This window comes from Oryctolagus cuniculus, chromosome 11 (assembly GCF_051225735.1).
Source record: "Oryctolagus cuniculus isolate XC-2025 breed Fujian yellow rabbit chromosome 11, ASM5122573v1, whole genome shotgun sequence".
Taxonomy (NCBI): domain Eukaryota; kingdom Metazoa; phylum Chordata; class Mammalia; order Lagomorpha; family Leporidae; genus Oryctolagus; species Oryctolagus cuniculus.
The window spans coordinates 107,728,426-107,752,210 of NC_142877.1; the positions used below are offsets into that span (position 1 = coordinate 107,728,426).

General features: G+C 46.2%; 1 protein-coding gene across 13 annotated transcripts in view; it reads right to left on the reverse strand.

The window, feature by feature from the left end:
- Positions 1-9,405, reverse strand: part of SLC41A2 (solute carrier family 41 member 2) — a 147,364-nt gene extending 137,959 nt beyond the window's left edge. For 5 of the 13 annotated variants that reach the window (XM_089308914.1, XM_051846057.3, XM_089308910.1 and 2 more), the window contains exon 1: positions 3,139-3,357. The gene's annotated coding sequence lies outside the window, so the exon portion shown is untranslated. Of the gene's footprint in view, positions 1-2,639; positions 2,890-3,138; positions 3,358-9,388 lie in introns of those variants that run through there. The other 8 variants (XM_051846056.2, XM_089308913.1, XM_051846064.2 and 5 more) reach the window with 5 other exon arrangements.
- Between the last annotated feature and the right edge of the window lie 14,380 nt (positions 9,406-23,785).

Consider the following 23,785-nt stretch of genomic DNA (forward strand, 5'->3'; position numbering starts at 1 on the left):
TTTGTATATAGTTTGGAAGCATACTTTTTGAAAGTGACAAAGATTCTTTGCTTGATCAAACTCCAGTCAGTGTTCTGAACCTTCTAGACCCATCAGTGTATTTCTTTGTAAAATCCACCTTAGCAAAGAACCCCACTAGGTCAGTTTAGTTAGAACCTTCCACCTTCTCTATTCAGGTTCATCCTTTACCAACCCCTGGGGTGATGTCTAATCACTCTGGCCTATCTTTCAGCAGGAATCCTGTTTGGTTGGTTGAACTGCAACCCCCTTATCCCTGATTTGTCTCTTGTGGCTATTAATTCCCATTTTCTCATGCTGTATTCTGAGGTAAGCCTGGTCTCGCTCCTCCACAGCAAAAATCCATTGTCGTGGTCCCCATACCTGCTGTGATGTTCCTGAGTAAGGTCATCCTTAACACGCTACAACAAGCTCCATCACCATCGCATCTTCTTCTTTAAACGAGTCATAATTAAACATAATTAGATCAGTGGGGAAATGAGATTGGATTCCAGAAGGAAGTGCCATGTCCTTTTAAGTGGTTTTTGCTATGAAAGTCTTTTTTTTAAGGTTTTTTTTTTTTTTAAATTTGAAAGCCAGATTTATAGAGAAGCAGAGAGAAAGGTCTTCCACCTGCTGGTTCACTCCCCAAATGGCCGCAATGGTCAGAGCTGAGCCTATCCAAAGCTAGGAGCCAGGAGCTTCTACTGGGTCTCCCTTGTGGGTGCAGGGACCCAAACACTTAGACCATCTTCTGCTGCTTTCCCAGGCCATAATAGAGAGCCTGGGAAAGTGGAATAGCCAGGGCTCAAACCAGCGCCCATACAGGATGCTGGCACTGCAGGTGGTAGCTTTACATGCTATGCCACAGTGCCAGCCCTGTTAGAAAGTATTCGTGGCAAATTTGTGTGCACTCAGAAATTAACCATGAAACAAGCAAGGGAGCATTCATTCAGCTGTAAGTGGCTCTTCAGCACCATCAGGAATATTTTCTACCACCCACATGACAACTTTAATAAAAACTATACAAAATTCAGAAAATAAGTCCACCTTGCTAAGAAGCATATGAAATTTTAATTGCATAAGTTGTGCTTGCCATGTATCATTAGTTTGACTAGCTAACCACTAAATAAATTATTTGCTATTAAAGTGATAATTGGAACTTTTCAAACTAAGCATAGAGTACATGAAAATGCCAACATGGCTGGTCTCACCTGACTCTAGTCAGGAAAGTAGCTTCTGTGGCTTCCCTGAACATATCAGAAAACGGGGAACGCATCCAGCTTAACTGAGATGGTACTGGAAAGCCCTGGGTTCCTGACTCCAGCTTCCTGCTACTGTGCATCTTGGGAGGCTCCCAGCGTCAGGCCAGCCCAAGCTCAGCACAATCCCAGCTGTTGTGGGCATTTAGGGAATGAGCCAAAAGAAAGGGGATTTCTCTGTTTCTCTCTTTTTCTTCTCTCTTTTCCTCCCTCTCTCCCTCTCAAATACATTTTTTACAAGATACCAGAAAATGGAAAGAGGCAGTAAGATGCCCAGGAATTAACAGGTAGGATGTTCTAAAACTTAAGTGCCATTAATTCAACCTTTACTCAAGTACCTGTAGAAACACAAAATTCTTTGGTACCAGGTCAGTTGAATTTTTTAGTCAATATCAGTCTCCAAAACCTAGATTTTTTTTTCTATAAATGGACAATTTGACAACAAAAAAAGTCCAATAACCCAATTAAAATAGAGGCAAAGGATGTAACCAGACACTTCTCCAGAAAAGAAGATCCAAATGGCCAGTGAGCACAGGAAAAGACACTCAACACTCCTAGTCAGTAGGGAAATGCAAATCAAAACCACAGAGATACTTCACACCCACGAGGATGGCTATAATTAACGATAACCAACAGAAAATCACAAGGTGACGACACTGCAAAATTCCACAGGCAAACTCGCAGAAACAAAGCAGGTCTGGGGTGGCCAGGGGGTGGAGCCCAAGGGGAACGCGGAGTAACTACGGATGGATGAAGTTTCTTTGGGAGGTCTTTAAGTGTCCTGGATAGCGCTGACAGCTGCGAAACTTTTTGTGAATAGCCTGAAAGTCACACGAATTTTACGGTATGTGATGGGTATCTCAAATTTTTTAAAAAAAACGGATCATTTGCCAACAGCGATGGGCATCTATGCACTAGACAGAGGTATGTGATGCACACGCATATGTGTCTATGTGCGGATTCCTACAGATTGCACATGCGATCTAGAATCCTGCCCCCGGAGCCATTTAATTGAGATAAGCCTCACCGGCACGGAGAAAACCAACAGATGCGGCGCCGAGGCGATCTGGGGCGCTGGGGAGGGCCGCGCCTCCTCGAAGCATCCCCATCGGGGCCCGCCTCCCAGCGCACCCCTCGGCCGCAGCCCGCCCTCGGGCCTGGCTCCGGGGCCGACGCCTCTCTCCGCGCCCTGCCCGAGGTGCGGCGGCAGAGGCGCGGGCCGGGCTCGGGCACTGCCCGCCGGCGGGGGCTGAGGCTCGGGCCGCCCCCACCCTCCCGCGCCAGGCTCTCGGTCCCTCCTCCCACCAGTACCCGGGATGCGCCGGAGCCCCGCGCCGCGACCACAGCCGACACCTCCCCCACCACCACCACCACCATCACCTGCCCCGGAGCAGAGGCGGGCGGTGTGAGGGGAGCGGACGCCGTCTCCCCAGACCAAACCAAGGCGCCCGGGGCGGGGAGGGGAGCGGCATTCACCTAATCCCCGGGCTCCAGCGACGACTCCCGGCCCGCTGCTCCTTCCCCTTCGAGCGCCTCCTCGCGCCGCGGTACCCCCGAGCTGACAGCCAGCCCCGGCGTCCGCGACCGCCGCCCGCCACCTCGCCAGCTCCCCGCCGCCCCGCCCCCGTGCGGTCGCCCCGCGCAGGCGCAGCCGCGCCGCCGCCCGAGGGGGAAGCGCACGGCTGCTGATGTGGCCCTCAGGGCGGCGACCCGGGCGGTCTCGGCCGCCCCTCCCAGACCCTTGGCCTCGCCCTGACGGACGCCGGCCGGGGACGGTCTGGACAACAGGGAGGGCCGGTTTTCAGGGGGAGCTCGCCCGGGAGAGAAGGGCCGTCGCCTTCCGCTGCCACCCTTCCCCCGCCCCCAGCAGCCCACGCACATCCACAGCCGCGGCGGCTCCAAGGAATGAACCCCCCGAGATCCACGACCCTTGGTTTCTGTTCTCAGACTCGGGGCCGCCTTTGGCTGCGTTTGTGCTTCTTTTTCTCTGACTGGCTCTGGGACTCCGGACAGGCGTTTCCGGCGAGCCGCGCCGAGCGCGCAGGGGATGGAGCGGTAGGCGGTGAGGTTCACGGCCGGCCGCCGCCCCTCGCAGGCCGGGGCGGGCGGAGCAGCCTGGGGTTAAAGCTGAGCCCGTGAGAGCGCCTCTATTTAACAGCTATTTAATGAGCACCTATTGTACATGATTCAAGTAATGGGATGCGCTCGGGGATACTGCAGGGAGCAAAACGGACCTGTCAGACTTCAGTCACTTATTCTGAGGGGAGACTGTTATTTTTTGAAAACTGGCATAGCCGGTGACACTTTCCCTCAGAGCTTCCAAGTCGCGCCGGGAGTTGCCTAGCAGTTTTTCAGGCGCTAAAGGACACCAGCATACACTAACCCACTTTTTTTTCCTTCTGCTTTGCAATATAACTTTACTCTTTAACCTTTACTTCCGGGTGAAGGATGTGTCTATCATTCTTAGCCAATAATGCTTTTAAAATAATAATATAATATATGATTTTGTTTGTTTGGGGGGGTTATTGTTTGGCTGTGTTTTAATTTGAAAGGCGGGGAGACAGATCTTCCATCCACTGGTTCACTCTCCGAATGCCAAGAACAGCCAGGGCTAATTCAGGCTGAAATCAGGAGCTCAGAACTTGAGTCATCACGTGGTGCCTATAAGGGGCTCATTAGCAGGAAGTTGATCAGAAGCAGAGCCAGGATCCGAACCCATGAAGTCAAATATGGGACGTGGGTGTCCTAACCAGCCTCATCGCTGCTAGGCCAACAGCCTACACCTGCAGTAATGTTTTTTTTAACAACCTATTCTGATGTCTTTGATGCCTATAGAAATATAAATGTAAGGAGCATGAAGGTTAAATAAGTTAAAAGAGGCCGATTTCCATTAAGTTCCTATACAAGGCTAAAAACTGAAATGGAGTCGATCATGCTAAAGTTTTCCATCACCAGACTGACACTAAGCTGTTTATCTGACCTTTGGAGGAACCAGGATTACAGAAGACAACAGCCAAATTTCCTAAGCCTGCTAGTTTCTATTGGCATGATAACTTGCCTTAAACCTTACACAAAACAGGCAACCTGGAGTAACCTGATGTTAACCAATTCGTTATGTTTCTAGGTCTTGTCTCCCTGTCCCAGCCTTACAAGAAAATTAACTTTGAAATGACCCAGCCCCACTCTTTGTCTCTGTTTTCTTCAGCCTTTTTCTGTTTAGAAAACCACCCTTCTGTGCTCAGCTCATTGGAATACGGATTCTATTTTATGGAATGAAGCATTGCCTGGTTCTAGAAAAGAAATAAAGCTAATTAAGATCATTAATCTACATTGTAATTTTGTCCTATGATATGAGAAAGCATTGCTTTAACTGCATTTCCAGCTGGTTTTTGTTCCTGTTGTTTTTTTCAAACCACACATCACCAGAAAGTAATTAACTACTCTTGAAAGTGCCAGAAGTTCCAATAGATGTTTCTCCCCTGGGTCATGCAGTCTTTCAAGATTTCTGCACCCGGGGCTGGTGTTGTGGCATAGCAGGTAAAGCCCACATTCCATATTGGCACCAGAGACCTCAGTTCATTTCCCATCCAGCAGAAGATGGTCCAAGTGCTTGGGCCCCTGCCACCCATCCAGGAGGCCCCAAGGAGGCTCCTGGCTCCTGGCTCCTGGCTCCTGGCCCAGCCCCAGCAGTTGCAGCCATTTTGGGGAGAAAACCAGTGGATGAAAGTTCTCCCTCTCTCTCTCTGTGTGTAGCTTTTTCAAATAAATAAATAAATCTTAAAAAAAAAAAAATTCTAAACCCAAGCATGTACAAGGAGAGGCCAACCTTTCCTGGTGCAGAAAACTCTGCCCTTGCTTTTTCTGAGTTGATGGTTTTGACTGTCCATTGGTTTTATTGATCGGCATGTGGCAAACAACCTTCTTACATTTGCATTCTCTGTACCACATTGTAGTCTATTTTTGAGATATGTTACACTCCAAATCTCAATTAAAATTCAGCACTGGAAATATCTCCAGCTGGAGCTGAGTGAAGAAAAGTTAGGTCCTCGTGTGTACAGGAAACAGCAATCACATTACTGCTGTCTGCCTGACAGCTGGCACCTTAAAATATGAAGCAGGTGGCTTGGTATTGAGGCTGTGGAGTAATCTCTGTTGTGATGATTGGTAGAGAAAAGCCTGGGAACTATCAAAGTGTCTGGAACAAAGGGACTTGTCTGCTCTGAGGGTAAGCAAGATCTCCTTGAGGAAGTGACATTTAATCTGAGCCTTGAAGAAAAAGGAGGAGGAGGTCAGACAAAAAAAAAAAAAAAGAGAGAGAGAGAGAAGAAGGTGGAGAGGGGAGTGCATGTAGCTGTGAGAATCCTGGGGTTGAAAGCCCTTGACAGGAAGCAGCTTTGCCAGTGACGGCCTCCGAAGAAGGCCACTGTGGTTTGAGCGAGGTGGCCATTCTGAAACTGGGGCTCCAGACCCTTGAAGACCACGCTGAGGACTTTGGACTCTATCCTAAAGACAAAAGGAAGCTGCTGAAGAGTTGGAGGGAATCCATCCAGATATGATCAGAGCTGTATTTGTAAAAGATTATTCCTGCTGCAATGTGGAGAATGAATGAGAAGGGAGTGACGGAATGAGAAGCCCAGTTTGCAGGCAACGAAGATGAGGAGTAAAATTGTGATACAAGAAATAGATCAGGTTAGAACTGTAAGGACTTGAGCAACTGCATATGGAAGGAGACGAGAATGTCCAAAACAACGCCTACCTTGCTAGCCTGAGTTTATGCTGTTCCCAGAAATGGAGATGGTGGAGGAGGAGGTTGGAAGAGGTCAAGTTTGAGTTACTTTAGGTATCTTGAGTTTGATGTTTCTATAATCATCCAAGATGAGTTCTGCAAATTTATTTGGAAAATAAATCTGGAACTCAAAGTAGAGACTTGGATTGAGATAAAAATAAAACTAAATTTTAAGAGAGGCAGTGGGGTGCAGCAGTTAAGACACTGCTTAGGGGGAAGCCAGCGCTGTGGTGTAGTCGATTAAGCCTCTGCCTACAGTGCCGGCATCCCATGTGGGCGCTGGTTCCTGTCTGGCTGCTCCTCTTCCAATCCAACTCTCTGCTTATGGCCTGGAAAGCAGTGGAGGATGGCCCAAGTGCTTGGTCCCCTGTATTCATGTGGGAGACCCAGAAGCAGCTCCTGGCTCCTGGCTCCAGATCAGCCCAGCTCCGGCCGTTGTGGCTATTTGTCTCTCTGTAACTCTGCCTCTCAAATAAGTTTAAAAACAAACAAAAACAACCAAAAAACAACAAAACACTGTTTAGGATGTGCATGCCCCATATTAGAACACCTGGGTTCCAGTCCTGGTTCTGCTCCTGATTCTTCTTGCTATTGTGGACCCTGGGAAGCAGCAAGTGATAGCTCAAGAAGTTGAGTTTCTGTCACCCACATAGGAAACCCAAATTAGGTTCTTTGCTCCCAGCTTCTACCTGTTCCAGCTCTAGCATTGCAGGCATTTAGAGAGTGAACCAGCAGGGGTACGGGGAGTTCTCTCTATATATCTGTCTTTGTTTTCCTCAAAAATACAAAAATAATTTTTAAAAATCTTGGTGGATAGTTCTGACAATCAATGAAGTTCAAGAACCATCGTGTGGACTATCTAAAAAGTGGCTCCACCAATCATATAAAATGTCCACAAAGAAAAAGGATTAGAGAAAATCTATCATTCAAAAGTGTGCAGCCCATGTGAGCCATCTGGCAATAACTACTCAGAAAAGAAAACAGAATTAAAGAGATGATGAGGTTCAGAGCAAGGGTAGGAAAGGTTTGGAGAAGAGTAAGGTCTGTTCAGTACAGTAATCCAGAGAGACCTGGGTGGGCTGAGCAGAAAGGAGTGGGAGCAGTTTTGATATCTGGGAACATGCAGCAAGCACAAAGGTCCTGAGACATAAGTGTGTATGTTGCATTGAAAGGACAGTTAAGAATTGCTGTTGTGTCTGCAACAAAGCAAATCAGGGGAGAATGGTAGCAGATGCAGTCAGAGAAGTGGCTGGGGACAGGGCAGGAGGCTAACAGACCCCTGTTAAGGGCTGTGGCTTTGACTCTGAGCGAGATGGGAGCCACTGAAAGGATCTGAGCAGAAGCAGCACACTCCGATGTAGTTTTGGGTGAGCTCACTTGGAGAACTGACTACCCAACACAAGGGCAGAAGCAGGTGAGAGGGATGGAGGCCAAGGCCAGGCTCATCCCCAAGGAAGCAGTGAGAAAGGGGCTGGACTCTGGATCACACCTTTGAGAGTAGAGTATGATGGAACAAGGACGTAAGACTCAGCCATTCTCCCTCATTGTCCAAAAGAGATAAACACTGGAATGTATTCCTTGCCCTTGAAACTCAATTGGGTCTCACACCCTATTGCCTTCATACCCCACCCCTCACAGCCACCTGAAAGACCAGTTGCTCTGAACACTTGAAAGACCAGTTCAGAAATTCCCCTCTGCCTGCTGCCCCCTACCCCACCCCCATCCCCAGCCCTCCTAAAATATAAAAAGGCCCAGCCCCTTGGGGTCAGGGCCTTCTGCCACGTGTTCCATCAATGTGCATGTGGGCAATTGGGTCACCCACCTCTACGGATTTATTTTCTCTGAATAAATTCGGTTTGGCTACAAATTCACGTACTGCCTCTTTTCCTAACATTTTGGTGCCCTGTGTGAGGAGACACTGATCTGCAACTCTTTTCCTAACAGAGTAAATGTGGGATGTGAGAGAGAGAGTTCAGGATGCCTTCAAGATTTTTGGCTCCAACAGCTAGGAGATTGGAGTTGCCATGGCTGTCACGGAAAACACTATGAGAATAAAGTCATGAGACAGGTGTGCCTAGTAGGGCCTAACTTTTCTTTCTTTTTTTTTTTTTCAGATGTATTTATTTATTTGAAAGATAGAGTTAGAGAAAGAGAAGGAGAGATAGAGGGATTGTTCATCAGCTGGGTCACTCCCCAGATGGCTGCAATGACCAGGGCTGGACCAGACTGAAGCCAGGAGCCACGGTCTCCCATGTATGTGGCAGGGGCCCAAGCACTTGAGCCATCTTTTTCTGCTTTTCCAGGTGCATTAGCAGAGAGCTGGACAGAAGTGAGGCAGCCAAGATACAAACTGGCACCCATATGCAATGCCAGCATTGTAAACAGAAGCTTAACGTGTTGTGCCACAACACCTGCACCAAGGCCTTACTTTTCTAAGTGCCTTGTTTACATGAATTCATTCAATCCTCAAACTACTCTCTGAGACAGGTACAGACCTACTTTATAGATGAGGAAGTGGGGCTTTAGCCAACAATGTGCTTCAGATTCTACATCTGTAAGATAATAAACTTAGCTTTACCACTGCATTGTCTATCAGGGAGGAGAGACAGACAAGCCGTTCAGCAGGAGCTGAAGCAAAGCCGGGAATGCTGGAGGCGCTGTAGTTGTACAGAGCAGAAGCATTTTCCAGAGTAAGGGAGCAAGGCAGGGAAGGGGCAGGGAAGAGCTCTAGGAGGAGATTTAAAGAAATAGTCAGGGGCCGGCGCTGTGACCTAGTGAGTAAAGCTGCTGCCGGCAGTGCCATCACCCCAAATGGGTACTGGTTTGAGTCCAGCAGCTCCACTTCTGATCCAGCTCTCTCTTATGGCCTGGGAAAGCAGTAGAAGATGGACCTAGTCCTTGGGCCCCTGCACCCGTGTGGGAGACCTGGAAGAAGCTCCAGGCTCCTGGCTTTGGATCAGCACAGCTCCAGCTATTGTGGCCATCTAGGGAGTAAACCAGAGAACGGAAGACCTCTCTCCCTCTTTGCATCTGCCTCTGCCTCTCTGTAACTCTACCTTTCAAATAAATAAATAAATCTTTTAAAAAAATAAAGGAATAGTTATGCCAAGAGAAATTTTAGGAAGAGGGATAGGAAAGACTAGACAGAGGAATTACATGGGGGGGGGGGGCAATTTTTGAGTAATTGAAAGAGCTTCAGTGTGACGTTTGCATCCTTTTGGAGCACTGCTGACTGACATCTATTGGTTGCTTTTCCGTACATTTGTATGGTATTGCTGCAAGGGTTCCCTACCCTGATAGCTTTAGAATGTACCTCGGAGAAAGCTGAAGTCATGGTCCTTACCTCTTATGCGTCCTTGTCATTCTTCAACTGTGCCCACGAGTTCCTGCCTCCAGGCTTTGAACCTGCTGTTCTCTTTAAATAGGACACTCCATCCTTCCAGAAACCTTCCCAGGTGCACACCCACGAGGTGCACCTACAGGTCTCTGCTCCTAGTTTTCACAACAGGCATTGAATAACATGATCACAGCACTTTAAAGTGCTTGATCATAAAGGTTCACTTATCTGTGCATCTACTGCTAGTTTGCCAACAGGTTCTTTATGTTTCAGACTAGCACAATTGTTGCTGTAGCCCAAAGTGAATACTCAATCATTTCCCTCCAGAATTGAATGAATGGATGTGTATACACTCACCTTCCCTTAGGATTAGAGGTGCCGCTACTGGCATTTTGGTTTTCCATTCTGATTGTGCTGCTAGCAGTATTATTAGTTAATTTTTAGTGTTTAGTATGTTCCATTATTCTGGATTCCTTAGCCTGATTGGTTGGATTTTTTTTCTATAAACAGCTTTCTTTTTTAAAAAAGATTTGTTTATTTATTTGAAAGTCAGAGTTACACAGAAGAGAGGGAGAGAGAGAGAGATGTCTTCCATCCGCTGGTTCACTCCCCAATTGGCTGCAATGGCCAGAGCTGTACTCATCTGAAGGTAGGAGCCAGGAGCTTCCTCCAGGTCTCCCACGTGGGTGCAGGGGCCCAAGGACTTGGGCCATCTTCTGTTGCTTTCCCAGGCCATAAGAGGGAGCTGAATCAGAAGTGGAGCAGCTGGGTCTTGAACCAGCACCCATATGGGATGCTGGCGCTTCAGGCCAGGGTGTTAACCCGCTGCACCATAGCGCTGGCCCCAACCATTTGTTTAAATGGATATGCATCTATCCACAAAAAGACTAGTAGAAGACTGTCCATAATGCTATCATCGTAGTCCAAAACTGGGAAGAAACTGACAGCTCTACAGGGGAATGGAAAAACTAACACGGGTGGCTTCATCAAATAGGACAGAACTCAGCACTGAAGTGAAGCTGATTGTGGATACACTCAACAAAATGACGAATATCACCAACGTTATGCTGAGTCCTGACAGGAAAAAACTAAAGATACTAGTTTTTTCTGTAACAAATTACCATAACTCTCGTGACGTAGAATCACATAAATTTGTTATTTTGCAGTTTTCCACAAGAGTCTCTGGACAAAAATCAAAGTGACAGCAGGGTGCGCTCCTGGAGGCAGCCTAGCCCTCGGCCAGCGGCCGCTTCCTCCACCTTCAGAGACAAGAATGTAGCACCTCTGAGTCAGCTTCCGTCCTCACAGCTCTTCCCTCCCTCTCCTGTCTCCCTCCTCTACTTCGAAGGATCCTAGTGATTACGCTGGGCCCACCCAGCCTGGAGGACCCAGCCTGGAGGACGTCACCTGATTAGCACTCATTCCACTTGCAACCTTAATTTCCTTTGCCACGTACACTCACAGACCCTGAGTTTCAGGGATTAGGACACCGAGCTCTCGGTAGAGGTGGGCATTATCATGTTTACCAGCTGTGTCATCCTATTCAGATGAAGTTCTAGCAAAGGCAACATTTACCTACGATGCAACAAAAACAAACAAACAAACAAATAAAAAAATTACAGCAAAATAGGGGTTGGGGAAGAAGAGGAAGAAAAAGACTAAGAAGAGAAGAAAGAACAAGTAATGGCTTTTAGGTAGGGGGAGATCGACTAGAAAGAAGCATGAGGGAACTCTTTCTGAAGCATTGGAAATATTCTGTATCTTAATAGGCATGTGGTTTAAATGCAAAACTCTTCAAACTGTATGTGTAAGATCTGTGTAATTCCCTGTAGTAAATTTTACCTGCAGAAAAATTGTAAAGAAAAAAATTGTGGGGAGCAAGCCTTTAGCCTACCAGTTGAGACAGCCTGTTTCATGTCAGATGCCTGGGTTAGATTCCTGACTCTGGCTCCTGACTCCAGCTTCCTGCCTGGGAGGCAGTGCAGATGTCTCAAGTAATTAAGGTCCTTTCACAGTGTAGGAGACCTGGATTGAATGCTCAGCCACTGGCCCAGCCCCAACCATGGCCAGCATTTGGGGAATCAGCCAGTGAATGGGAGATCTCTATCGCTCTCTCTCACTCTCTCTTTTTCTCCTCTCTCTGCTTCAATTAAAAAAAAAAAAACTATTAATGAATACTGACCTCTAGATTTTCTTTTCACAGTGTTATGCATGACCAATTCTGAAACCAATTTTTGAGTATTCTGAATAAATAAAGTGAGGCTATGGGGAGCGTATTTCCAGTGGTATTCTGCTAAACTTGTTCTCTAGGGTGTGGGGAGCAGCTCGGACTAGACTAAGTTACTGGAATTAAGACTTATTCTATGCATCTGCTCTCCTCTGTGGGGAGCAGCTCGGACTAGACTGTTACTGGAATTAAGACTTATTCTATGCATCTGCTCTCCCACAATATGGCGCTGGGAGAGAAGTAAACAGCTTCCGCACAGCTGCCTCCAGTTCAACCAATAAACTGTAGGACCTGCTCCTGATTGGAGAGCAGCGTACTCGGCGTGTGGGCAGCCGAGTTAGGATTGGCGGAGGAGGACTATAAAGGAGGAGAGAGACGGCATGCACCAGGAACATCTATGGGGAACATCTAAGGGAACCCGTGCAGCCCCCGAGAAGAGCCGGCCGGCGGTGTGCCGCTCCCCTGCGGAAGTGGGGAATGCGGCCAGGGGGAACTGCCCTTCCACGGAGGTGGAAGGGATAGTAGCCAACCCGGGAAGAACCAGCAGTAAACCCGGGGAGGGCCGAGCAGACGAAAGAACAGCGCAGGGTCCTGTGTCGTTCCTCCACGAAGACGGGGAGCGACATAATGGTGCCGTGACTCGGATAGGAAGCCTAGGCAGGATCCTGTGTCGTTCCTCCACGAAGAGGGGGAGCGACATAATGGTGCCGTGACTCGGATAGGAAACCTAGCTCGGATAGGAAACCTAGGACGGATAGCAAACTTAGGAGGGAAGAAACGGGAAGAAGTAGGAAAATACCGGAGAGAGAGACTAGCAAAGAGCCTAGGTGCCGGAAGAAGCTATTGAAAGCCTAGGCATAGACTCGGATATGGACTGTGGGAAAGAAGTTAGGATTGAAAGCGAAAGTGAAAGCTTTCATAGACTCGGATGCGGACTATGGCGGGGAAGCTAGGAGATTGAAAGCGAAAGTGAAACCTGGAGGAGGCTTGGACTCGGATACGGACTGTGGGAAAGAAGTTAGGATTTAAAGTGAAAGCAAGAAGAAACTTAGACTCAGATACGGACTGCAGGTTGAAAGTGAAAATGAAACCTATAAGAAACTTAGACTTGGATACGGACTGTGGGGAGAGGCCAGGAGAAATGAGGGAGGAATATTGTTGGAAGAAAACTTAGGGAAACATACCGGGTAGAGAAAAATGTTAGGGAGGATGAAGCCGCGAGTGCAGGCCAAGCCATCTTGGAATTCTTCAAGTCACCCCGGGGAGCAAGAGGCGAAGATCTGGAACCAGAGGCAGAGACGTGGGCCGCCAGAATTCGCCAGGTTAGTCCGGGGAACTTGGACTGAATGCCGGTGGTGGCGGAAACATTCGCGGAAGCCGCCGCGTGCAGAGAGAGCACGGGGCGCTGGCGCGAGGCTGTGGTTCAGACGCGAAAGGGTTAAGCGTGGAGACCGCGGAGCGCGCGAAGCCGAGCCGCGCAAAGCCGGGAAGCCGCGCAGAGCCGTGAAGCTGCCCAGATGAGAGAGGCGCGCGGGCTGAAGCGGCGCAGAGCCGGGAACCCGCCGGCGGGGCGAGGTGCCGGAAAGCCGCAGGGATAAGAGAAACAGAAGTTTAGAAGTAAAGTGAGAAAAATAGGAATGCTGGAAGATAGAAGTAAAATGGGAGAAATAGGAATGCCCGGAGACAGAGAAATAGAGAAATAAAAAGGCCTCCCTACAACACTGCAATGTGAGAGCTTGGATTCGGTCTGCCTAATCAAGTGAGGCGATGAGCACCTGCGGGCAGCTAGCAGCTTATGCGCCGCAGGTCACCGAAGACAGGCACGAATTAACATCAGTAAGGCTTCCCCACAATACAACAATATTAAGCTTGGATTCGGTCTGCCTGATTTAAGGCGGTAAGCGCCAGCAAGCAGCTCGACCAGAGTATGAGCTGCAGGTCACCGAAGATAGGCACGAACCAACACTAATAAGTCTCCCCCACAATAAGGCAATGAGAAGGCTTGGATTCGGTTTGCCTGATAGAGCTTGTAAGCCCCTGCAGGCAGAGCAAAGCATGCGCTGCAGGGCACCGAACACAGGCACGCATCAGCGCCTAAAAACCTCCTCACAACATGGCGAAGAGAGGACCCGGATTCGGTTTGCCTGATGGATAGGACTTGTAAGAGCCTGTGGCAACTCTAGCAAGTAGAGCAGAGTGTGTGCTGCGGGACACCGAAGACAGGCGCGTATCAACGCCAAAAAAATAAAAAGAAAGGGGGATCTGTGGGGAGCAGCTCGGACTAGACTAAGTTACTGGAATTAAGACTTATTCTATGCATCTGCTCTCCTCTGTGGGGAGCAGCTCGGACTAGACTGTTACTGGAATTAAGACTTATTCTATGCATCTGCTCTCCCACAATATGGCGCTGGGAGAGAAGTAAACAGCTTCCGCACAGCTGCCTCCAGTTCAACCAATAAACTGTAGGACCTGCTCCTGATTGGAGAGCAGCGTACTCGGCGTGTGGGCAGCCGAGTTAGGATTGGCGGAGGAGGACTATAAAGGAGGAGAGAGACGGCATGCACCAGGAACATCTATGGGGAACATCTAAGGGAACCCGTGCAGCCCCCGAGAGACCCGGCCGGCGGTGTGCCGCTCCCCTGCGGAAGTGGGGAATGTGGCCAGGGGGAACTGCCCTTCCACGGAGGTGGAAGGGATAGTAGCCAACCCAGGAAGAACCAGCAGCAAACCCGGGGAGGGCCGAGCAGACGAGAGAACAGCGCAGGGTTCAGTGTTGCTCCTCCACGAAGAGGGGGAGCGACATAGGGAGAAATAAATCTTGGTTTGTAATATGTGCCAGTTGCTTGGTATAAATATTCTATTGTTGATTTCAAGCTATAGCCAGCTCACAAAAATACAAATAATTTAGTAACTGGCTGTATGACCTATGTAAGCTGGCATGCTACTTCAGGTTTCTCAGTGTTGAAGTTTTAAAATATAGAGAAGTAAGTAGATAGAGAAATAAATGACGGTACATGCAGAAATGTGTGTGTCCTTGCCTTCTACTGTGAGAGGAGGACACATTGGTAGCAGGTGCACACAAAGCTTGCAGATCTTACTTTCTCAATACCATTCTCCACCCCAAAAGGAACCGGTGCACCTTGAAGCAAACACTGATTCCGGGGCTGGGGTAGGAAAAGTAGAAAATGGACCCGAAATAGCTTGTTGCACCAGAAATGAAGTAATGCTCAAAGAATGACGGGGACATTTGTAGGTTGAAAGAGAGCACTGGAGCAATTGTAGTGTCAAAATAAATCATAATGGTAATGGATTAAAACAGATACAATAAAAATTCATGAGTCAAAATTGAAATTAGGGACAGGCATTTTGCCCAGTGACAAAAATGCCATTCAGGACACCTGCATCCCCTATAAGAGTGCCTGGGTTTAGGTCCCAGCTGTGATCTCCATTCCAGCCTCCTGCTAATGTGTACTGTAGGAGGCGGCAGGTGATAGCTCAAGTCCCTGCTGTACATCTGGGCAACCCAGGTTGAGTTCCTGGCTCCCAGCTTCGGCCTGGCCCAGCCTTGGCTGTTTCAGGCATTTGGGGAGTGAACCAGCAGGTGGGAGAGCTCTCTCTATCTCTGTACCTGTCTTTCAAAGAAAGTAAATAAACAATTTAAAAAATAGATATAAATAAGTCAATGTATAAGTAAATAGGAGAAGAGGAAGTTCTACTTCACAGTAAAAGACCAAGAAATAAAGAGTAAATGAAAGAGAAAATCATTAATCATTAGATACAAAAGTTAGAAAGTGAAAGCTTAATAAAGGAGCGTATGTTTGTGTATCTAGCCGCAAATACATCTTAATTACAAAGAGCACAGCAGTAATTTCACAGTGCAGAAACCCATGGATATCACCTTAACAGAGCAAAGTTAACATCACAAATCCACAGTGAGACAAATCCACCTTATGTGTCTACTGATGCACTGCATTACAAGGACCTAACATCACACTGGCTCAAAATGTATAATCTGAATCAAATCATGAGAAAATGGCAGACAGACCTAAACTGAGCAACATTAGACAAATTTTCAAATCTATGCAGTTTTTTTTATAATATCATTTGCCATAAACTTTTTCCAAGATTCCTCAAATGTATGAATTTCAAAATTTTTCATGCCAAAAAAACCCCACATTTTATCTTTTAATTCTGTTTTCCACCAACTTTTTGTAGTGCCTTGTACAATTTGCTATTTGGCTGTAAATTCAAAATTTTATAAAAGTTAAAAAGTTACCAAAAATCAAGATGGAGCAATAAAGACATTGTGAGCTCCTTGGGCAGACTCTCACCAACCCAGAGAGGAAGACATCCAAAGTGGTACTCTTTGTACTCCAGTTCTCTGTATCCCCTCCTTCTGACACCCTGTGTATCCTTGGCTAAAGGAAACAGGGACCTGTAGCCAGTATGTAGGTGGTCTGTTTGGGGCAGCTTCAAAGTGAACACAGTTATTGTGACCGCATGAATGTATTTGTTTTAAAATAATTGAGTTCTCTTTGTCCTGGACAACAAGTGGGAGACCCTGCAACAGGATGTAATCAGGGTAAACTTGCAAAAGATTCTTAACATGAGACAGAAGAAAAAGAGGCCACGTGGGATGAGAAATAGGAAACAGAACAAACTGTACACCATTTGCTAATGTAAAAATAAAAAAGCCAAAAAACAAAAAACTAGTGTTTCCTCCCAGTCCTCTCCCATGATCGAACCCTGTATGAAGTCTGATTCTTTGTATCAGATTGTATGCCAACCACTGCATAAAACAGTATCATCAGAATGCACAGACATTGGCCTAATTATACTCATATCTCCTAAATATTTTTTGATACTGACAGCACAGTCCTAGATAACCTATTTTGTACAGTAAGAGCCTGGAAAGTTGACCCAATAGAAGAATTTAAAGGGAATGAAAATCAGTAAACTCAAATAAAATGCAAAAAATACTTTTGATCAAAAATCAATGAACTACACAAAGAAAATGGCTTCCCCTGCTACAGTCTGAATGTCTGTCCTGAAAATTCTCATGTGGCAGCCTAGCCCCACAGTGATAGTATTAAGAGACAGGGTCTTAGGAATGTGAGTAGGTCATGAGGGCTCCTTTTTTTTAAGATTTATTTTATTTATTTGACAGGCAGAGTTACAGAGAGAGGTAGAGATAGGGAGAGAAGTCTTCCATCTGATGGTTCACTCTCCAACTGACTGCAATGCCAGAGCTGCGGCGATCTGAAGCCAGGAGCCAAGAGCTTCTTCCAGGTCTCCCACGCAGGTGCAGGGGCCCAAGGACTTGGGCCATCTTCTACTGCTTTCCCAAGCTATAGCAGAGAACTGGATCCGAAGAGAAGCAGCTGGGACTAGAACCTGTGCCCATATGGGATGACGGCGCTTCAGGCCAGGGCATTAACCCACTGTGCCACAGAGCCAGAGGGCTTCATTTTAAAAGAGACTTCAGGGATCTTAATCACACCTTCTGCCTTGGGAGAAACTCAACAAGAAGGCACCATATTTGAAGCAGAGAGAGAGCACTCCACGGACACCAGATCTGGTGAAGTCTTGTTGTAGATACCTCAGACTTCAAAACTCTGAGCAATAAACTTGTTTTGTGTATAAATTATCCCATTTAAGGTATTTTTCCAGAGCAGCGCAGACCAGATGTCTCTCACGTGTATGCACATTTTTACCCCTTATTAAAATACTATGTAGGCCGGCGCCGCGGCTCAATAGGCTAATCCTCTGCCTGCGGCACCGGCACAGCAGGTTCTAGTCCCTGTTGGGGCGCCAGATTCTGTCCCAGTTGCTCCTTTTCCAGTCCAGCTCTCTGCTGTGGCCCGGGAAGGCAGTGGAGGATGGCCCAAGTCCTTGAGCCCTGCACCCGCATGGGAGACCAGGAGGAGGCACCTGGCTCCTCCTGGCTTCAGATCAGCGCGGTGCGCTGGCCACAGCGCGCCAGCCCCAGTGGCCAATGAGGGGTGAACCAATGGAAAAGGAAGACCTTTCTCTCTTTCTCTCTATCTCACTGTCCACTCTGCCTGTCAAAAAAAATTACTATGTCATCATTTCTGATTCATTGATATAAGCAAAATTTAACACAGATTTTATTTGTGCTATGCCACAGGCATAACAATGAAGATGAAATGATGTTTGCACTAAGTACAAAATTCAACACTTAGAAAAACAATAATTTTAAATTCCAGCAAAGGAAGCAGAGAAACAAAGTTTCTCTGGTTTGAGATGACTGCTCTAGAGACCACTGAAGTCTACCAGAAATAATATCCTGTCCCCAACACCAACCAGATTTCTATTTTGCTAGAAAACAAAGCATTTCTTTGACACAAATGTTTGATTTTTATCCACAGGATCAAAATGGATTATGAGTTAACCAAAATAAATACTTGGTAATATAATTAAACTATAATTTTCATCATAAGTATGCATGTCTCTAGAGATAAAATAGTTTTGATTTGCAAAATTAGGTAATTAAATTAAGTAGATAATTGTTCCTAAGGGCCTGGGAGCAGGTAATAGCAATCTGAAAATTTACCAGCATAAATAATCAGCTTGGTTAGTTCCCTGAAGACAAAGAATGAAGCTTTTAGAAAAATCTCCACTTATAAATGACAAATATTATTGACTGTGGTAGACATTGTGGGTGCCTCCCATTCCCTCTGCACCTTCCCTCTAACATACAGCTGTGCCTTCTGGGAGGATTAATCCCACCCTCCTGCAGCTACAGGGGTGGGGCCTGGTTGAGTTAAAAAAAATTAGAATCATTCTATTCCCCTTATCTCAGCTTGAGCCTATGACTCAAGTTGGTTTGTTTTACATTTCAACTTTCAGATGCCAAACCTATCTCCTTCATTGCCAATTTCTTTTAGAAAAAATACTGATTTAGGAGGCAGCGTTGCGACACAGCAGATAAAGCCGCTACCTGGAATGCCAGCATCCCATATGAGCACTGGTTCAAGTCCCAGCTGCTCCATTTCATATCCAGCTCCCTGCTAATGCACCTGGGAAAGCATCAAAAGATGGCTCAAGTGCTTGGGCCCCTGTACCCACATGGAAAACTTGGATGGAGTTCCAGGCGCCTGGTCTCAGCCATTTAGGGAGTGAACAAGTGGATGGAAGATCTCTTTCTATCTCTCCCTTTCTCTCTAACTCTGCCTTCCAAATAAAATAAATAAATGTTAAAAAAGTTATTCATTTTTATTTAAAAGGCAGAAAGAGAGAGAGAGATCTTCCACCTGCTGGTTGACTCCCCAAATAGCTGCCAACAGCCAGGGCTGGGACAGGCCAAAGCCAGGAGCCTGGAACTCCATCATCCAGGTCCCCCTCATTAACAGCAGGGACTCAAGTACTTGAGCAGTCATCTGCTGCCTGACAGGTGGATTAGCTGGAAGCTGGACAGGAATCCGAGGCAGAACTCCATCCCAGGAACTCCATCATGGGATGCCAGCTTCCCCAGGTCCCAAGTGGTTTCTTAACCCGCTGCACCACAACACCCACCCCTTTTCCAATTTCTGAAAAAAGTTCCAAGAAATAGCCAATCAGGCTGGCGCCACAGCTCACTAGGCTAATCCTCCGCCTGCGGCGCTGGCACCCCGGGTTCTAGTCCCAGTTGGGGCGCCGGATTCTGCCCCATTTGCTCCTCTTCCAATCCAGCTCTCTGCTGTGGCCCGGGAGTGCAGTGGTGGATGGCCCAGGTCCTTGGGCCCTACACCCGCATGGGAGACCAGGAGGAAGCACCTGGCTCCTGGCTGGCCACAACACACCATCCGTAGCGCCCACTTGGGGGGTGAACCAACAGAAAAAGGAAGACCTTTTGTCGCTCCCCCTCTTCATGGAGGAATGACACTAAACCCTGCGTTGTTCTTCTGTCTGCTCGGCCCTCCCCGGGTTTGCTGCTGGTTCTTCCCGGGTTGGCTACTGTCCCTTCCACCTCCGTGGAAGGGCGGTTCCCCCTGCCACATTCCCCACTTCCGCAGGGGAGCGGCACACCGCCGGCCGGCTCTTCTCGGGGGCTGCACAGGTGTTCCCTCAGATGTTCCCCTTAGATGTTCCTCTTAGATGTTCCTGGTGCATGCCGTCTCTCACCTCCTTTATAGTCCTCCTCCGCCAATCCTAACTCGGCTGCCCACACGCCGAGTACGCTGCTCTTCTCCAATCAGGAGCAAGTCCTACAGTTTATTGGCTGAACTGGAGGCAGCTGTGTAGAAGCTGTTTTCTTCTCTCCCAGCGCCATATTGTGGGAGAGCAGATGCATAGAATAAGTCTTAATTCCAGTAACTTAGTCTAGTCCGAGTTGCTCCCCACACCTTTCTCTCTGTCTCTCTCTCGCTGTCTAACTCTGCCTGTCAAAAACAAAAACAAAACAAAAAACAGCCCATCAGCTATCAAGTGCAGTTTCAGTTCTCTTATGATGAGGGCTTCCCCATAATATAATTAACAAGTTTCTTACATGGATATGCCTTGGAAGTATCTTAAAATTTGTAATAGTTCATTTTCCTTTTTATATTATTTCCCAGTAGAATAAAGCATTTTTCTTACATGATTTCCCACATTGTAGAGTTGTCTGATTGCTACCTGGATCAGTTTCACTTGTCCCTCTATTCCTCATAGTTCCTGTAAAATGGTGGTCAGAACTAAAGGTTGTCATGTGTTTCTCTTGGCAAGAAAACTGGTAGGTGGCACTGTGTACTACCTAAACTTTACAACAGGGGCACAATCCCAGCTTTAAGCAATTTTGGAAATATCACATCAGCTTGGTCTATTCATTGTGCAACTCCCAGTCGACATTTCCCGTGGTCATTTTAACATCCAGTGATGTTGGTTCCCTTGATTCACTATTTCCTTCTTACAAAATGATTCACTCACCCTGTGGTCCAGTCAGAATCAGTTACTTAGAATAATTCTGTAAGAACTTCCAACATCAGCTATTTGATACAGTTCTTTACAATAAAAGCAGAGCAAATGCATGTTTTGACATTTATTAATTTTCAGAGCAGGAAGTTTTGGTTCTAAAAATTGGCAGAGGTGACTTATGAGAGTTTTTTTAAATTTCAGGCTCTTTTCATTTTTTTTCATTATTATCAAGGAGTTGTGTGTTTGTTTCATTTGGTCTACTCAATTACAAACTTTTTTTCTTGACGTTCTGGTTGTCCCAATTTTGGCTAGTGGCAGTCCCTTGGAGTTAGCTCTGCATTCCTTTTCACTTGACCCCAATAATATTTGAGAGCTTCCTTGATTTCTGACATCCCAAAGGATCTTAAGTTTGTGTTTCTTAATGCAGATCTGCAATCAGCCACTCATTTAAAAATCTCATTTCATTTAGTGGAATGGTATTTAGAGGTCCTAGTCAGGGGTCAGAGACACTTGTTCTGCAGGGATGTCATGGCTCCTAGACTTTCCAATGGAAGCAACTATGACATATGTAATTTTAAATGTTTATTTTTTATTTCAAAGGGAGAGAGAAAAATCATATTCTATCTTCTTGTTTACTCCCCAAATGCCTGAAATAGCCAGGCTGGGCCAACCCAAAAAAATCTGGAACTCAACTCTGGTCTTCTACATGGATGGCAGGGACCCGACTACTTGAGCCATCATCTGCTGCCTTCCAGGGTGCACTTAGCATGAAGCTCAATCAGCAGCAGAGGAAGCTGCACTTGAACCAGGCACTCTGTTATGGCATGTGGGCATCCCAAGTGGGGTCTTAACTGCTTTGCCAAACATCTGCCCCATTAAAAAGAAAAAAAGGGAATAAGAGACTTACACACATATTACCAGTTCAAGTTTAAGATTATGGGGGCAGAGCAGAGAACTTATTTTTTTTCCTCACATAAAAAAATCTGAGATTTCCATACCGAATTATTTACTTGCTCTTGTATATTCACATAGTAGTTTTTACAAAAACCATATTATTACTACCATCAAAAATTAATATGATTGGGTCTGGCATTGTGGAGCAGAGGCCGGCAATACCTGCATTCCATGTGGGTGCCAGTTTGAGTCTCAGCTACTCCACTTCCTATCTGGATTCCTGCTATGGATCCAGAAAATCAGCAGAGGATATCCCAAGTGGGAGATCTAGATGAAGCTGTTGGCTCCTGGCTTGGGATTGGCCCAACCCTGACCCTTGTGGCCACTTAGGGAATGAATCTGCAGATGGATGATCTCTCTCTGTCTCTCTCTAGACTCTGTCTGTAACTCTGCCTTTCATATACATAAATAAATTTTTTAAATAAATTCATCTTTGTTGTTGCAGGTATCAATAGTTTGGATTTTTCATTTGCCAAATAGTATTCCACTATACAGAAACACCAAAATTTGTTTATTCATTTACCAACTGATAAACAATTATCTTATTTCCCTTAGCTATTATAAATAAACTTGCTATGAACATTTTCACCTACAACACTTTGTGTAGAAATCTATTTCTATTTCTTTGGAATTGTTTTAGTTCTCTACTACACTGTAACAAATAACTTCAAAATTTTGGGCTTAAAAACAATACTTACCTCACAGTTCCTTAGGTCAGAAATCTGGCGTGGCTTAATTTGATGCCTCTGGCTCCAAGTCTCTCAAAAGGCTGCAGTCAAACTGTTGGTAGGTGCTGTGGTTTTATCAAGCCCTCTCATGCTAGCAACTCAAACAAGGAACTGGCGAGATTCAGTTACTTTGGGCATTGAACCAAGAGCCCCAGCTCCTGCCTGGGTATTGGGAGGAGGCTAACCTCAGTTCCTACCATGTAGAATTCCCCCATAGGGTAACCACAAGGCACCAGCTAGCCTCTTTCAGAGCAAGAAGAATTCACATTCTCTTTGCAGCTTAACATTACAAGTTAACATCCCATTCCTTTTTCCATAGTCTATTCATTATAAGCAATTCAACAGGTTCAGGTTCAGCCACACTCAAGAGGAAGGGATTACAAAAAGATATAGGTACCGGAGGTGGGGCTGGCTGGAGGCTGTCCTCAAGTTGCTGCGTCACAGGGTAAGTGTATGCTTATAAGAAAGTGCTCATCTCTTTACTTAAATTGCTATACTATTCTGGTGGTTTCCCACCAGAAACGGAGTGTTCCAGTTCTTCCAAGATATCTCAGCCTCAGTACTAGTGACACGTTAGCCCGGCTAATGCTTCCTTCTGAGGGCTGTCTTGTCTTTGTAGAAGGCTTAGTAGCATCCCATTAGATTTTATTAGCTCTCTTCTAGTGGTGATGATCAAAAATGTCTCCAGGTATTGTCAAATGTTTTTTGGGGGCAAAATCACTCACAGTTGAGAACACCATTCATACTTCCCATTCTCACCAACATGGTATTTCTAGTCTTAAATTTTAGCCATCCTAGTATATAGTGAGATTAGCCCACTGTATAACAATGACAGCCCCTACATTTCTACTCTTTTTTTTAGCTACTTAGCATATGGCATTTTGTTATAGTAGCTTGAATGGAGTAGGACACCAATTTACATCTAATGTAATTACTGATATGGGTATAGCTCACATCTACTACGCTATTATTTTTTTCTGTTTGTATCACCTATTCATTGTCCCTCTTTAACATTTATCATGTTTCTTTTGGGATTAATTTATTTTATGACTCCATTTTATCTTCATCATTGGTGATCAGATATCCATCTTTTAAATTTTTAATAGTTGCTTCAGTATTTACAATATGCATTTTAAAAATGTGTAGTAAAATGGAGGGACAGAGAGAGAGCGAGAATCTTCCATGTGCTGGTTCACTCCCCATATGTCTGCAATAGCCTCAGCTAGGCCAAGCCAAAGCCGGGAACCCTGAACTCCATCCAGGTCTCTTATGTGGGTAGCAGGAACTGAAGTACTTGAGCCATCATCCTCTGCCTCCCAGGTATATTAGTAGGAAGCTGGATAGCAGTCATGGAGTAGCCAGGACTTGAACCAGGCACTCCAATGTGGGAGGTAGACATCTCAAGCAGTGGCTTAATCTGCTGTCCCACAATGCCTGCCCTTACAATATACATTTTTAACTTACCACCATCTACATTCAAACCCTGTGAAAACACTGGAGCCTGTGCTTCTAGCTGTTCAGGTTAGTGTTCCATGACTAAGAAGAATAAGGAGTGTCGACAATGGAAGGTGAGCAAGAAAAATGGCTTATGAAGTAAAAAGC